Source organism: Rhinolophus sinicus, chromosome 17 (genome assembly GCF_057876585.1).
Source record: "Rhinolophus sinicus isolate RSI-liver-muscle chromosome 17, RSI-T2T, whole genome shotgun sequence".
NCBI lineage: Eukaryota > Metazoa > Chordata > Mammalia > Chiroptera > Rhinolophidae > Rhinolophus > Rhinolophus sinicus.
In genome coordinates this window covers 22,172,638-22,187,177 of record NC_142517.1, presented here as the reverse complement: position 1 = coordinate 22,187,177, position 14,540 = coordinate 22,172,638, and the positions used below count along the sequence as shown (strand labels likewise).

Below are 14,540 nucleotides of genomic sequence, written 5' to 3'. Positions count from 1 at the left end.
ATTATGCACCTGTTACTTACAGCCTCTAAAGTAGTCGTTTTTTATACTCAGACACTTCGCCTTGACTTCCATCCCTTTTGTTTATAAGTTCCATAGACAAAGTTCCTGATTAATATTATAGAAACGGTATATTAACATAAAATCATTATAATATATTGTCTACTGATTCGAGACTCAAACCTCATAGAATTGATTTCCTGCTTGGTCAGACCTATGAAACAGGAAAATTCTTTCTTTCCTTGGCTCCCCTCACTGAAGTTATCCTTCACCTTTCTTGACTTAGCCCCCACCTTACTTGCTAGCCCCCACCCTACTTTCATATAACTATACTCAGCGCAACCATCTGCTATCACAATCAGTCCTGTCCTTATGCAGCCCAAAGCACATGCAGCAAAACAATTTTGACACATCATTTCCTGAATAAAAAGTACCTGGTGAGTAGGGTGCAGCTTCTCCGCACACATCAATATTGATATACCTCATATAATGCAATATATCCACGTGCAGTGTAATGATCTGTTTTACCGTCCTTAAAGGTTTAGGACCCCTATACTCAGAGTTTTATTTTGTTTATTCGTTGTTTTGTTTGTTTGCTTTCACCATGAAGAATTTCCTCATCTCTCATGTGAAAGTATGAGAATATCAGTCAGAGAACTCTATTATATAATAATCACTGTTGATTTGTAGCAGAGCTGACTAAAGAAGAGCAGAAATAGTCACAGTGGCAGGTTATGAGTAATAATGGCCGAAATGTAGACCAGGCCTAATTTTACTGTATTGCCATAAATGATAACTGTTTATGCACAACATAGTTGGTCAAGGCTACACTTATTCTTAAGCAATTCCTAATTGGCATTCCAAATAACTGTAGGGTTGGCTCACTTTCCATTATCAAGATGCTATTGAGCAATCTGTCTTTAGATAAATCTATTTATTTGTTTAGTTTATGGATGATGCAACCAGTGCAAGTGGAAGAAGTAGTATATAAATAGAAAAATCATTATAATATATCATCTACTGATTTGTTAAGAGGTCCAAGCTTTCTTAAACTGAAAGGAAGTAATTCCTTGTGGTTTATCTTGCTTCTAGGGTCTGCAATTGTCTGTATTTAAGTCATCCATCACCATGTCCATTTTAAAGTAGCGGCTTTTAAAGGGCCTGATGATAAATGCCTAATATTGATATTTAGAATAAAACTAGGACTATAATCCCATTTATCTAACTCATTGTTTTCTAATTGCACAGTGTATGACATTCAAGTAAAACCTAATTATAGCGTCTGTTCTCATTTCCAAAGCCTTTCTAGCATGACATATACCCTGACTGTTTATCCAAGCCAGGTGATCAAACACATTGACTAGACCAGAATTCACTTCAGGGACAGTGCACCCTGTTTTAAAACTGATTTCAAAGGTCTGTTGCTATGTTTACAAAAATCTAGTATTTCAGGACACAACTAGCTATTGTGTCTGTGATTTAAAATTGCAGAATTATAAACAAACTCTCAAAATATGCAGAATCCTCAAACTATAATAACTCCTTTATAGGACTTTTTCAGTACATACTTGTCAGATTTTATATACTGTTATTTGACCCAGAATATTTCTACATTGTAATAAAAAAATCACTTAAATAATATTCTATATGAACTTGACCAATTAAATAGTAATTTCCAATTACAAGGGTGAAATTTAGAAAAGGTTCTTATGGCTTTAGGTGGTGATCCTTTAAAAAGAGGCTTTAATTCACAGAATATGACAAAGACACAGCTAGCCTTAATGCCATCTCCACGCCTCCTAAGACTCAATAGTGAAGAAAGGGAAGACATAATTCAAAAACAGAGTTAAGGGCCATAATAATATCTGACACCTCCACCTCCTGCCCCCAGGTAGGGAAATGCAAACTTCATTGACAGAGAAGACTGGTGGCCATTATCTCCAAAGTTATAGCTTCAGAAAACTGTCATTTTATGCACAGACCTAAAAGACAGAGAACTTCATCATACCGTGTTGGGCTTTATCTCTGTAGAATGAACGTATAGAAATAAGCACCAACTAAAAATAACACCCAATCTTGAAATAAGATCTCTGTCTTTATTTCAAGTATAAAATACGCAAAATTGTACTGTTTAGTATCAACATCAATACGGGTAATTTGATTTAATTTAGAAATCTATTTCACTGGCTGTTCAATTTTCAAATTCAGAAATCACAAGAACAAAAACAACAAAAACTCACTGTCTAGATAACGTACTTAGCAACATATGGGAATGAGTTATGACAAAGGGATTGCCAATGGAGTCAAGGGGGAAGAATAGAAGAATTATATGCTCCTCAAACATTATTCTTTGGTTTGACTTACCCTTTGTAGCTCGTCTTTTGGTTACAGTTTGCTGCCACTTTTAAATATATATCTTAAATGCACAATTGTTTTTATAATGAAACAAGCATATCAAGACCTCTTGAAATAAAATGATAAAATGCTCACCAGTTTATACAGTGCATACTCATGTCTAGTACCTTTAAAACTACAGAGGACCATTTTGCATGCAGAAGGTAATGTTTATTGTACCAGCAGTCAAGTGTTTCTAGAATGTCCCATAAATATAATTGTAATAAGTGTACTTTTTCATGCACTTATGCACATTTAGCTTGCATGCTTGTTATACACCAAATAATTTGTAGTAGTTGTCCTAATCTGACCTGGAAATATATCGCATCTTGATCCATGTTCTTCTCATTGAGCATTTATTTATACTAGTGGCATGTCAAGGACACAAAAGTTCCATCTCACAAAAACAAAAACCACATCCAGATGGTCAAGATCTTTTCCAGAAGAGTATGGTTAACAGAAACACAGACCAACCATAAAAAAAGTGTCCCTGCGTTGTCAAAAGCAGTCCTCTAGCAAAGAATCAAAAGAGATCTGAAGAATCAATACAACTTACCTGAGGTGTCTTTCCTCTCCTTTTGGTATTTGGCCAGATTTTTGGCTGTTGGAAATTCCAGGTCTCTTGTCTCCAAATTGCCGCCTGTGTTGGCTTGTCTGTCAGACTCTCGTGTTGCAAAATCTGAATTTCTGTTGCAATAAACACCAGATTTCAAAGGAAAGGCAACGGAAACTGTACAGAGATTAAAGTTCATTTTTATAGCAACAGTCAGTAGTAGCATGAATATGTTGTCTAAACAATGCCCCCTCTTCTAATATAATATTAAATTGAGAAAGGCAGATGTGTAGTTTATTTGTGTAGAAGGAGGCATGGATTTTGAGTGTGCATTTAGAAAAAACATATTTAGCCTTGAAAGAAAGAGAGGGTCTCCTTTGTATAAACCCAATAAATGTATCCTTTGAATCCCTCCTGAAGGAACCATCTAAAAGCCGATAACATTAGACCTGTGTTATTCTAGAGCAATCCTGAGCCAAATGTAGTTGAAAAGGAACTGCACATAATGAGGGCAACCCTGACACAAACATAAGCAACATATTTCATGAGAAAAAAAACAAAAAACTAAATCCGAGTCGAATAAGAGTACAGTAGTTCAGGAATAATTTTTTACTCTTGATGTTCATTTAATTTGAAATTAGTAATGGTGACTACAAATAAAATAATCTACTGAATTAGATTGTCATTGTAGAATTAGCTTATAGCTTGGCTTCCAAGACTTCCTCTTTCCCAGCATAAGGCCAGCTGCATGCAAGTGAGTGTAATTGGACTGGGGGGTTGGCGTTAGCATGGAGATCAAGTGCAGGCCACATGCAGGCCACTCTGTAAAAAAATAGGCCAAAATGTCAGTCAACTGTTCCAACTCATAGCAGGATAGTTTCTATCGCTAGTTTTTAAAAATAAGCATAAAGGTGTTTGGAGTCATTTTCCTCTAGAGAAAAAAAAAAAGAGTGCTAGAATGTTTCAGTGTTTCTAAGACATAAACTATTAAAATTCGGTGAAAAAGAGATGTGAATATTAATAGGTTGCAGTGAATCTTAACTTCTGAGTCAAAACTGGGACAAAAACTGAAGATCACTGGAGTATAAACCTTTAACATGGAATTTTCCATCACAATAGGTTAAAAAACGTATGGTTTATTTTTACATAATTTATAAATACCAATTTATTAATTGAATTATCAACTTAAATTGAAAAGAATCAATTTGTATATTGTCATTCTGTTCATGAAATGAACCCCTATTATAAAAGGCTCATGAAACATGAATTAATATTCCAATTAGAGCAAATCCAATCCACTGATCAAACTAGTTCACTGTCAAGAGTAGTGTCCACTCTGAGTTGAGTCCCTACGGATAGAACCACAGTCAAGGACTGCCTTACACCCCACACCCCCCCTTACTCATCACTCAGATAATATCATATTATGTAGTAGGAAATTATGTTTCCATTGTCACTCAGGAAGGACTATAAAGTCATACATAGCTCCAAACTAAAACTGGCTAAAATCCATGGACATCACAAGACAAGGGCTGACATTTTAGCCCATTACAGTATAATGTAACTATTATAGTTCTAAAATATTCATCAACGGATTATTTCCCTGATAAATGCAATGGTAAGTACAATAAATTGCTTCTGGATCAGTGTAGAAATAATATGCATTAGTTTTATGTGAAGAGAGGTGCAATTTGTTGTCTTGAATCTTTTTATCCAAGTAAAGACCCTTTTTTCCTCGTGTTTGCTTGCCATGCTTTCTTTGGGTATCCTTATCACAGAATGACCATTAATGACAGTAGGCAGAAGAGAGTGAATGATCTAGTGAGTCATGAAGACTCCTCTGTTTCAGAATATGCTTCTGGGAGCCTACAGAGTCAGTGCAATCTGGAGGTTATGAAGTCAAGGATGAGTAAGTCACATCCGACCTTGACTCCGGCTTTAATACAAAATAGCTGCACATCCATTTTCATCTGTGAACCTCAACTTCCTCGTCACCAAAGTGGGCATTATATTAGAGCACCTGCCACACTAGCCTATCCTAAGCATCACATGGTGTGAAACACACAACACAAGTAGCAGGGGGCCAAATTCATAGTAAGGCCTCAATAAATGTTAGATTTTATTTTGTTTTTAGTAGTTTTATTACAAAAGTGGTCCAGGTCAGATAGCTTCCATTATAAGTTAGAATTTATTTTGATTTCTGAGCTGACACGCTAGAGTCTTTCATTAGAGAAGAAAACGTTCCACAGCTAGATGAGAAAATAGTGACTCTGCACATATTTTTGTGAACTGGAAATCAAGAAAAGAGCTAACTTTTGAAAAGTACTCTTTTGATATTGAAGCGAAATGAGGGGCAGATTGGGAGTTAAGGCTTTGGGGTGCTCTTCCGGACTCTTTCCCTAAATTGCTATGTTACCTAGGACAAGTCATTTTGGTGCCTTAGTTTCCTAAGTTTCCTGATCAGTAAACAGATTATTCTTGTCACTGCCAGCTCTGACACCATGTGGTTGGGCTGTGCAGGACTGTGAAGTTGGAAAGCTCTTCCTGTTACTTGGTACATGGAGAACTTTGCCAATCTTGCTGTGTTATGTGTCTTAGAGAGGGTGCCCTGGAAACAGTTCCTATAATGGGAATTCTTGTGAGAGTGACTTCGTGTCAGAATGTTTCCAGGAGAAACACTCAAGGGAGTAAGAAAAGCAGGGTAAGGAAAGGGGGATAAATTAACACTGATGTGGTTGAGGGGATGTCTCGCCTTAGTCTGATCTCGTGAGGGCTCAAGAACATTACCTGCACGCAGGTTTGTCCCACCTTTTAGGTAAGAGAGGAGGGCTTTTGTATCCCTGCAAGTCACCTGGATGCCCAAGGTTGGGGGCAAGGTGGTATTCACTAATCACCCAAGACCTAAGCAGCAGCACTGCAGCAGCCAGTAAAATAAATTCCTAGAGATCCAGAAGAGGCACCAACAGTACGTTATGTTTTGCTGTGCTGCATGTACAAAGCACTTGAACTTAAGAAATAGCTGTTTATAAATCAGCCTCTCCATAACAGGATATCACTGCACACAACTCTAAGTTCCCTCCCGTCATGTTTGACTGGGCAAACGCTATGAATCTTCTACAATTTCTGCTTCATCTTTGCTAATTTATGATACAAAGTTCACCTTCCCCTTTCTTTTTGAGGATTACAGGCCCTATTCCTCTTGTAAATCACAAGGCCATTTGGGAGGATGATCTTAGGAGTACTCTTGTATTATAAAACATATACATTAAAACCAAAATAGGGTGAGGAGAGCCACAGGTACTTCCCACTTTTCTTCTATATATAAGAATGCAATTCTTATATATAAATTCTGAGATACTGTCTTCCTTTTCTACAGCAAGAGTCAACTTCATTAGAAGTATCCATCATGCTAAGAAAGTACCTTTCAGAAGCAAATGGGAAACCCAGTTAGCACTTTAAAATAAGAAAAGAAGTGAAGAAATAGATATCCATCTCTGAAACTTTAAAAAAAAGAAAGCCTTTTGATTCTAAGATTACCATTTTACTGTAACGCATTATCTAGTAAGAGATTATGTGGTGTTACAGAGGCTACTAATTTCCAAGGTTGCCTGTCTAACCACCATGGCCTAGTATAAGTCCTGGGAGAATATGAATCATTTTCCTTTTAAGCTTCTAGAATAGAATTTCCCTGGTTTTCATTTCCTTTGACATACATCACATTATTTTTGGACACTCTTGCATTGTTTCCACCAGAATGCCTCCCTCCCGTCACTGATTTTTATTTCCATTATCCTGGCAAGAAAGAGTAGATCACAAAAGTTCAGAAGCTTCTACGCATAAAATGAATTTTTCTAACAAGAAGAGGAAATTAGTTTCAAACTTACGTCATCTTTAAAAACTAATATTCCTTAACAATGAAATTAACATGACTCTTTTAAAGAATTTAAATTCTATTTAAATACATATGATTTAGCCCTAATTTGGTTTGGGGATAGACTTTTCTAATTGATGTATTATTTCTAGATTTGTGTAGGTTTTTCTTGTCCTTCTTTTTTTTTTTTTTGGTGGGGTGGCCATGAATTTACATATAGGAAGGACATCACCATTATTCAGTTTTGAACTGTATTTAAAATTCTAAAAGCTTTGGAATATTAGCAATGGATTTCATTTCATAATTGACGAACAAATGTGAATTTCACAGTAACTTTGATGTTTAGGGTTTGTTTTCAGGCTAGGACACTAATGGTAAGTTGACTGTTTGCCCTATATAGTTAATTCTTTCCTAACTATTACATTTTTTATTATATCCTCTTATATTAAAATAATGCCACTTTGCAATAGTAGAAAGTGCTAATTAGTATGGTATGAATTGTGACAGCCTTCCTGTGTTAATACCGTGTTTTCAGGTGCCTATAAAGTCATGCAAATTTATTCAATATTGAAATGTAGCATAAATCTCAATCCAAAAGCAAGTTTTATTTTTCTTTATCTTCAATCTTTAAATGAGAAAGGGGGAAGAAAAGAGGTATTTTTCCCCAGCAGAGCACACTCCAGAAGTAAATAAGCTACATCTGTTTTAGCTGGCATGGTTGGGGCCCTGCAGGGTAATGCATTACTTTAGATTTCAAAACTGACAGTCTTCAGACTAGTGGTTCTCCATGCTGCACAGCAGCAGACATCCATGTATAGAGATTTTATTTTCCAGTGACGTTCATTTAGGATTTTTTACTGGATGAATTGAGCGTGCAAGTTTATGAACTCTATTGAAGCAATTATCTCCCCAATTCAGAAGGAGCTGTTGGAATTCCACACGTCAGTATCGCACAGCCAGCAAGTTTCCCTCATCACAGAAGGCATTTTTGTGGTTTATTTGGAAGGCATTTTCATGCTAAATCCCATTTTTCAATACTTTGCAACTTCTTCAAAAGCTTTCGTTAGCCTTAAAATGAAGTTAAGAGAAATTTATCCATGCAAGAGAGAAAGTGCTCCTAGGGTTTAGTGATTGGATAATATCAAATTAGGCCATGATAAAATAGAGTCAAAGCCCAGCATTTTAAAATTGAAGAACCCTATGAAAGCTTTGAATTCTCATATTTAGATGCTGAAAGATACACAGGGATTATTTCACATTCACAAAGGATTTTCTTCCTAACCCTCTTTTCCCTACATTATCCATTCCCCAAACACAAACATGCACACATCCTTTTGAAGTGTGTGAAGGTGAAATCATATCAGGCCTGACCCTCACTCTACGCCTGTGGGCATGATTTTAAACAGAAACCTTGAGGGGGTTTATTTCTGTTAAAATGCATAGACAGGATCATGTTTTTTAAATTTGGAGCAGAAGAGCTCAATGAAAGCAGCGTCGATACATGTTTATATGTATATACAAACACACACAGGGGCTTACTAATATAAATATATAATATATTTATGCCACTGGCAGAGACGGGCAATTAAACAATGCGATTGGGTGTGTAAAACTGAGGTTCAGTTAACAGATGTGAGTGTATTTGAGGGTAAAGCTGCCAACTCGTGCTATAATGCTATATGCTTAGACTCAGAAAACACATCATACACGAAAAAAACAAAAGTGTGCTTTCTTTGCTGTATTTTAAAAGGAGATTTTTTTTTTGTATTGTTTTTATTATGGGAGAAAAAGCAATAATGGTCTAATTGCCAGAAAACATGCATACAGCATGAGACTTGGGAATCTGAGTTCTTGAAAGCCATATTCAGAGATTTTCTCTAATACCTTTATTTTCAGAGTGTGTTTCCCCAAGGGGACAAAATATTTCTACAGCCTTTATCTCCTTAATCCTCCCATGATCATTGTCAGGGAGTCAGGCAGGCTAGGACTTCTGTAGATTCCACTAGTGAAACAGACAGACAATGGCTGCTAGAATGACTTGATGGAAATTATAGAACAAGTCGGGGGCACAGCTGGTGAAAGGATCTGGGGCTGCTGTTTGCCAGAGCTTTCTTTTACCCGACAGAACATATTGCCTGAAGCGGAGAATCCCACAGTGTCCTTGATTACGTAGTTTCAAATTATAGTTCACTTTAGAGATTCCTATTAAAAATCGGATATGGCAGCAGGCCTGGAAATCATTTAGGAGACCCCAAGTTTCAAGCAAGTGGAAGATTTAAGAAGCAGAGCTGGAGAGAAGGAATATCTACAACATAGGTGGGGATGGAATGTCTCAACTTCTGTCTACTGGCTCTTTCGATATAAAAGGTATCATGCTATGTGCTCTGCTGGTTAATCAGAAAGCTAACAAAAGGTATTCCCTGGGCATTTATTTATTTATTCATTTAGTTTTACAAGTGGCTTCTTGCGAACACCTCATTTCTACTTTTAAGTTGCTGGAGAAAACACATTGAGAATAGGAAGATACATAGCTATTTTAGAAGCCCAAGGGCAGGTTGAAATGAACTCCCTCATAAAGTGGAGGGAAGGGCTTTCCTCCTGGGAAAGATTCTGGAGGCTCCCTCTTGTCTCACTAGGATTTTTTAAGACTAGTAGTCTAGTAGGGATAGACTTTTCCCTCATGAATTATTGATACTCTAAAGCAGTTTTAATTGTTTTTCCTTTCAGCACTATATAGAGAAACCCAATAATGATTCTCACTGCAATATTAGCGTATATTTTAAGCATGCATAATACTAATGGGAAAGCATCTAATTTTCCTGAAACAATATGCTTCTTTAACTTCGAGAAATATGATTTAAATTAGTAATAAAGATGAGAAGTAATCTAACTTAGATTATAAAATTGCTTTCTGTGCTGAAATATTCTGTAGGAAAATAAGAAAAGAATACATTTACGTAAGATTTAGTTTAATCATTGGAAAGCATAATTAAATACTGAAATATAGGATTTCTAGGTAAGATAAATTTCACTACAATGTGAGGGTCTTTTCTTGTTCACCAATATAAAAAAATTGAGGAAAAAAAATCTTAAAATTATATATAGAGATTTGAAACCCTGAAATATATTATTAAATTAATACTGTTTTCCTAATAGGCACAGAACTTAAAACCAGTTTAAGCAAATAATTTTAATATGAACTTTTGACTTTAATAGTCCTTTAAATTATTAAAAATTACTGAGGACCCCGAAGTCCCTTTATATGAATCATATCTAGTGATATCTACTATATTAGAAAATAAAACTGAGAAAATTTTGAAGAGTTTATGAAAATAAAAGTAAATAGATTGCATCTTAAACAATATATTTTTATGAAAAGAGTTTGTTATTTTCTAAATAAATATATTAATGAAAAAAGTGGCATTGTATTACATTTTTATAAATATCTTTATTGGCTGGCTTAATTGTCTGTCTGTATTTGTGTATCTGCTTTTGCCTTCAATCTGTTGTGAAGTCATGACCAATGTAGCCTCTGGAGAATTACTATAAACTTGTTAGAGAATGAGAGTGGAAAAGGCAAATAACATGTTGGTATTACTATAGAAAGAGTTTTGAGTTTTGACCTTGTAGATTCCTGTAAAGGTGTCATGGACGTCCAGCTGAAGAAAAGAGCCCCAGACTGAGATGCTGCAGACCTCATTCCTATTTCTGGTGCTATCAGCCACCTTTTTCACTTTGGGCTGAACGTTCTCATTGGCATAATGAAGGTGTTAGATCAGATTATCTCTGCGGTTACTTCTATGATCTCAATATCCTCAAAAACTGTTTTCATCATCATGTTAATCCATACCCACAAATATATTTTTGTGTATGAAGTTATAAGGTTTAAAAAAAGTGGTTTATAAATAAATATTGATACGTTGAATACTAGTCATTATTACTATGTGGATGCTTCACTGGACTGGTGTTGATACAGCATGTTTTATTGGAGAAGTGAACACAAATGGCTGATCTTATCTCCTTCAGCCTCTGAGGTAACCTTTAAGAAGTGGAAGGCTCTCCTATACTTGTGCCCTGGATATGAGAAGAGCTCTCACTGGAATTAACCTGCTTGCACAAACCCCAGCTCTCCTATTTAGCAGCTGTGTGATATTGGTCAAGTAAGGCAACCTCTCTAAGCGCCATGTTTTCCAACTGTTAAAAGGTAATTATAGCTGGTGGGAATGCAAAATGGTACAGCTAATTTGGAAGAGAGTTTGACTGTTGGTATCTTACAAAACTGAATGTACTCTTACCATATGATGTAGCAATTGCAATCCTTGGTAGTTGAAAACTTAGGTCCACATAAAAAACTTAGGTCCACCTGTACATGTATGTTTATAGCAGTTTTGCTCATAATTGCCAAAACTTGGAAGCAACCAAGATGTCCTTCAGTAGATGAATAAATAAACAAACTGGTACATCCAGACAATAGAACAGTATTCAGTACTAAAAAGAAATGAGCTATCGAGCCATGAAATGACACAGAGGAACTATAAATGCATATTTCTAAGTGAAAGAAGAAAAAGGCTATATGCTGTATGATTCCAACTATATGACATTACGGAAAAGGCAAAAGTATGGAGACAGTAAAAAGACCAGAGGTAGCTGGGGGTTGGGACCAGCAAGGGGTGAATAGGCGAAGCACAAAGGTTTTGGAGGGGCAGTGAAAATACTGTGCATGGTACCACAATGATGGATCAATATCATTATGTATTTATCCAAACCCACAGGATGTGTGATACCAAGAGTGAACCATGATGCAAACTATAGACTCTGGGTGGTTATGATACGTCAATGTAGGCTCACCCATTGTAACAAATGTATCACTTTGGTTCGGGATGTTGATAATGGGGCAGGCTATGTAGGTGTGGGGGCAAGAGGTATATGGGAAATCTCTGTAACTTCCCCTCAATTTTGCTGTGAACCTAAAACTGCTCTAAAAAAAAATAAAGTCTTAATTAACATTTTTTAATTCAAAAGAAAAGATAATATTAATAATAGTTCCACCTTATGTAATTTTTATAAGAACTGCATGAGATAATCCACATAAAGCATTTAGCACAGCATAGAACGTAGGAAAAATTAAGCACTCAACAATCATAATGCTATTTTCACAGAAATTTCCTCCTACATCTTCTGTGTTGTAATTGTGTAGTGTATTCCATCATTATTATTTTTTATTTTAACTCTTCAAGTATATAACTCTTTAACTTTTTTTCAAGTATGATTATGTTCAATGCAGTAAACTTTCACTACAAAGCAGAGAAAACGTAGCACATAAATATCTATATTCACACTTTCAATAATCATTCTTACTATTTAATGTGCACTTCTAGTGTTCCTTAAGTTCATGTTTATTTTATTATACATGAAGATTTTATAATCTGCTTCTCCTTAGTATTAACGTTATCAACAATTTTTCATGCCAATAAATTATACTAAAATGGGATTTTTCTACTCTTAATTAAAATATATCAGAAGGCTGTTCATAACTCACTCACTTATTTTCCAGCTTGGACAGGTAACTTGTTCCTGGCTTTTTACTATTGTGATAAACATGATTCTTCACTGATCCTAGTACATGTTTCTCTTCTCTTATAGAATTCCTTTGAGTATGTCAGTGTCTTAAATACAAACACTTGGCTTTCTGTGAGTTTATGTAAAATTATTTCTTAGGGCTCAGTTTTAAGCCTCATTGTGGTCTCTCCCTAAACTCTTTCCATGAGTGATCTCATCTACTCCATTAGCTTTATTGAATCTTCTAAATTTATATCTAGCCCTGAACTTTCTTCTGAGATCCAGACTCATATATCCATTTTCCTACTTGATGTCTCTATTTGGATGTATCACAAACATTTAAAATGTAACATGTCCAAACCTGACTCTGCATTTTCCTCTTTCCTTAAATCTTTTTCTGCTTCATTTTTCCTTTCTATAAATAAAAGCAAGACGTTCCTTTAAGTTGCTAAAGTCAAGAACATGGAAATTATTTTTAGTTCCTACCTTTCTCTCCCTTCCTATAATCAATCCATCTTAAGTTGTCTAAAGCTATCACTTTCTATATGTTGTTGCTTATTACTAAGAAAAGCTTCCCTGTCTGGAGGGGATTTAGCTTTGTACAATCCAAGGTCTGTAATTGTACTTCCTTTTACCTAGTGAAATTTCCTTTTGGAAGTATTCTTAAAAGTTTATGGATCATAAGAATCTCATTATCATGCACTCTAGGGATATCTAATTAAAACAGGCAGTTCTATTGTCAAAAGGATGGAAAGATTTGCTAATAATGAAAGAAATAGAAGCAGATTTGGTATGGCTTAGACAGCAAAGGGTCTTGCTTTGATGTCAACATTTATTTGAAGGAGCCTGGGAAGTACGTTGACATAAGAAGGTACATATATGGAATGGGAATGATCTGTTGGCTTGGGTGATGCTTCATGATCTTGTGTTAATTACTATACAAGAAATCTGTAAAAGTCTATAATTTTCTCTCTTTTATATGGAAAAATATAGACAGAAATATTCTTTTCCATTAACTCCCTACCCCATATACTCTAATCCAGTCTAAATATCCAATGTTTCGTGCTAGGGCAAATTACATATTCTGGAGGTAAGAGGCAATACAAAAGTTGCCTAGCTTGACCAAAAGTTTGATACGATTCTTTCATTGTATAAATGTTAGCTATTACCTGAGAAAACAAATTGGTATACCTTTGCCTTCCTGAGGAGGGGGTTAATAAACTATATTATATGAGTTCTTGAATTTAAAGTAAACAAATAAAAAACTGAATTTTTATGTTTTAAATGTGTAGTGCCTTAAAGAAAAAGAATCTCTCTATACATGTTCAAGAAAAGTCAAACTGTGATGATGAAGGTTGATTTCTAGACATGAAATAGCACTTTAAAATGATCGTTTAAATGGGATAGTGGAAGTTTTATTTAATACTTGGTACATACATACGGAAGAATTGTAAGTATCCTCATTTGTGTAATAGTTCTTTTTTTAAAAAAAAAACATTATTTTTTTTAAGATTTTTTTTTTTTTTTATTGGGGAACAGTATGTACTTCCAGGACTTTTTCCCAAGTCAAGTTGTTGTCCTTTCAATCTTAGTTATAGAGGGTGCTGTTCAGCTTCAAGTTGTTGTCCTTTCAGTGTTAGTTGTGGAGGGCACAGCTCAGCTCCAGGTCAAGTTGCCATTGCTAGTTGCAGGGGGCACAGCCCACCATCCCTTGCGGGAGTCGAACAGGCAACCTTGTGGTTGAGCGGACGTGCTCCAACCAACTGAGCCATCCAGGAGCTCAGTGGCAGCTGAGCTCAAGGTGCCGTGTTCAATCTTAGTTGCACGGGGCGCTGCCCACCATCCCTTGCGGGATTCGAACCGGCAACCTTGTGGTTGAGAGCCCACTGGTCCATGTGGGAATTGAACTGGCAGCCTTCGGAGTTAGGAGCATGGAGCTCCAACTACCTGAGCCACCGGGCCAGCCTTCTAATAGTCCTTTTAATCAAGGTAAATCTTTTGGTAATCAAGGTAAATCTTTTGATGAATTAGATTGGCTTGTTAATTTTGACTTAAAGGAACTATGCATCTTCTATCTTATTACAATGGGAAATATCATACATCAGTTAGCTTTTAATGCATCACAAATAATCTCAAAAGTTAGTGGTTTCAAACAATAATTTTATT

General features: G+C 35.7%; 1 long non-coding RNA gene and 1 pseudogene across 1 annotated transcript in view; one reads left to right on the top strand and one right to left on the bottom strand.

Moving 5' to 3' along the window:
• The window catches only part of LOC141570216 (uncharacterized), a 181,209-nt gene that overhangs the window by 119,360 nt on the left and 47,309 nt on the right, over positions 1 to 14,540 (bottom strand). Inside the window, exon 2 of the long non-coding RNA XR_016019672.1 lies at positions 2,948 to 3,078. This is a non-coding gene — a long non-coding RNA (uncharacterized LOC141570216). The remainder of the gene's footprint in view (positions 1 to 2,947; positions 3,079 to 14,540) is intronic.
• Positions 4,724 to 14,540, top strand: part of LOC109447505 (KATNB1-like protein 1 pseudogene) — a 38,721-nt pseudogene continuing 28,904 nt past the window's right edge.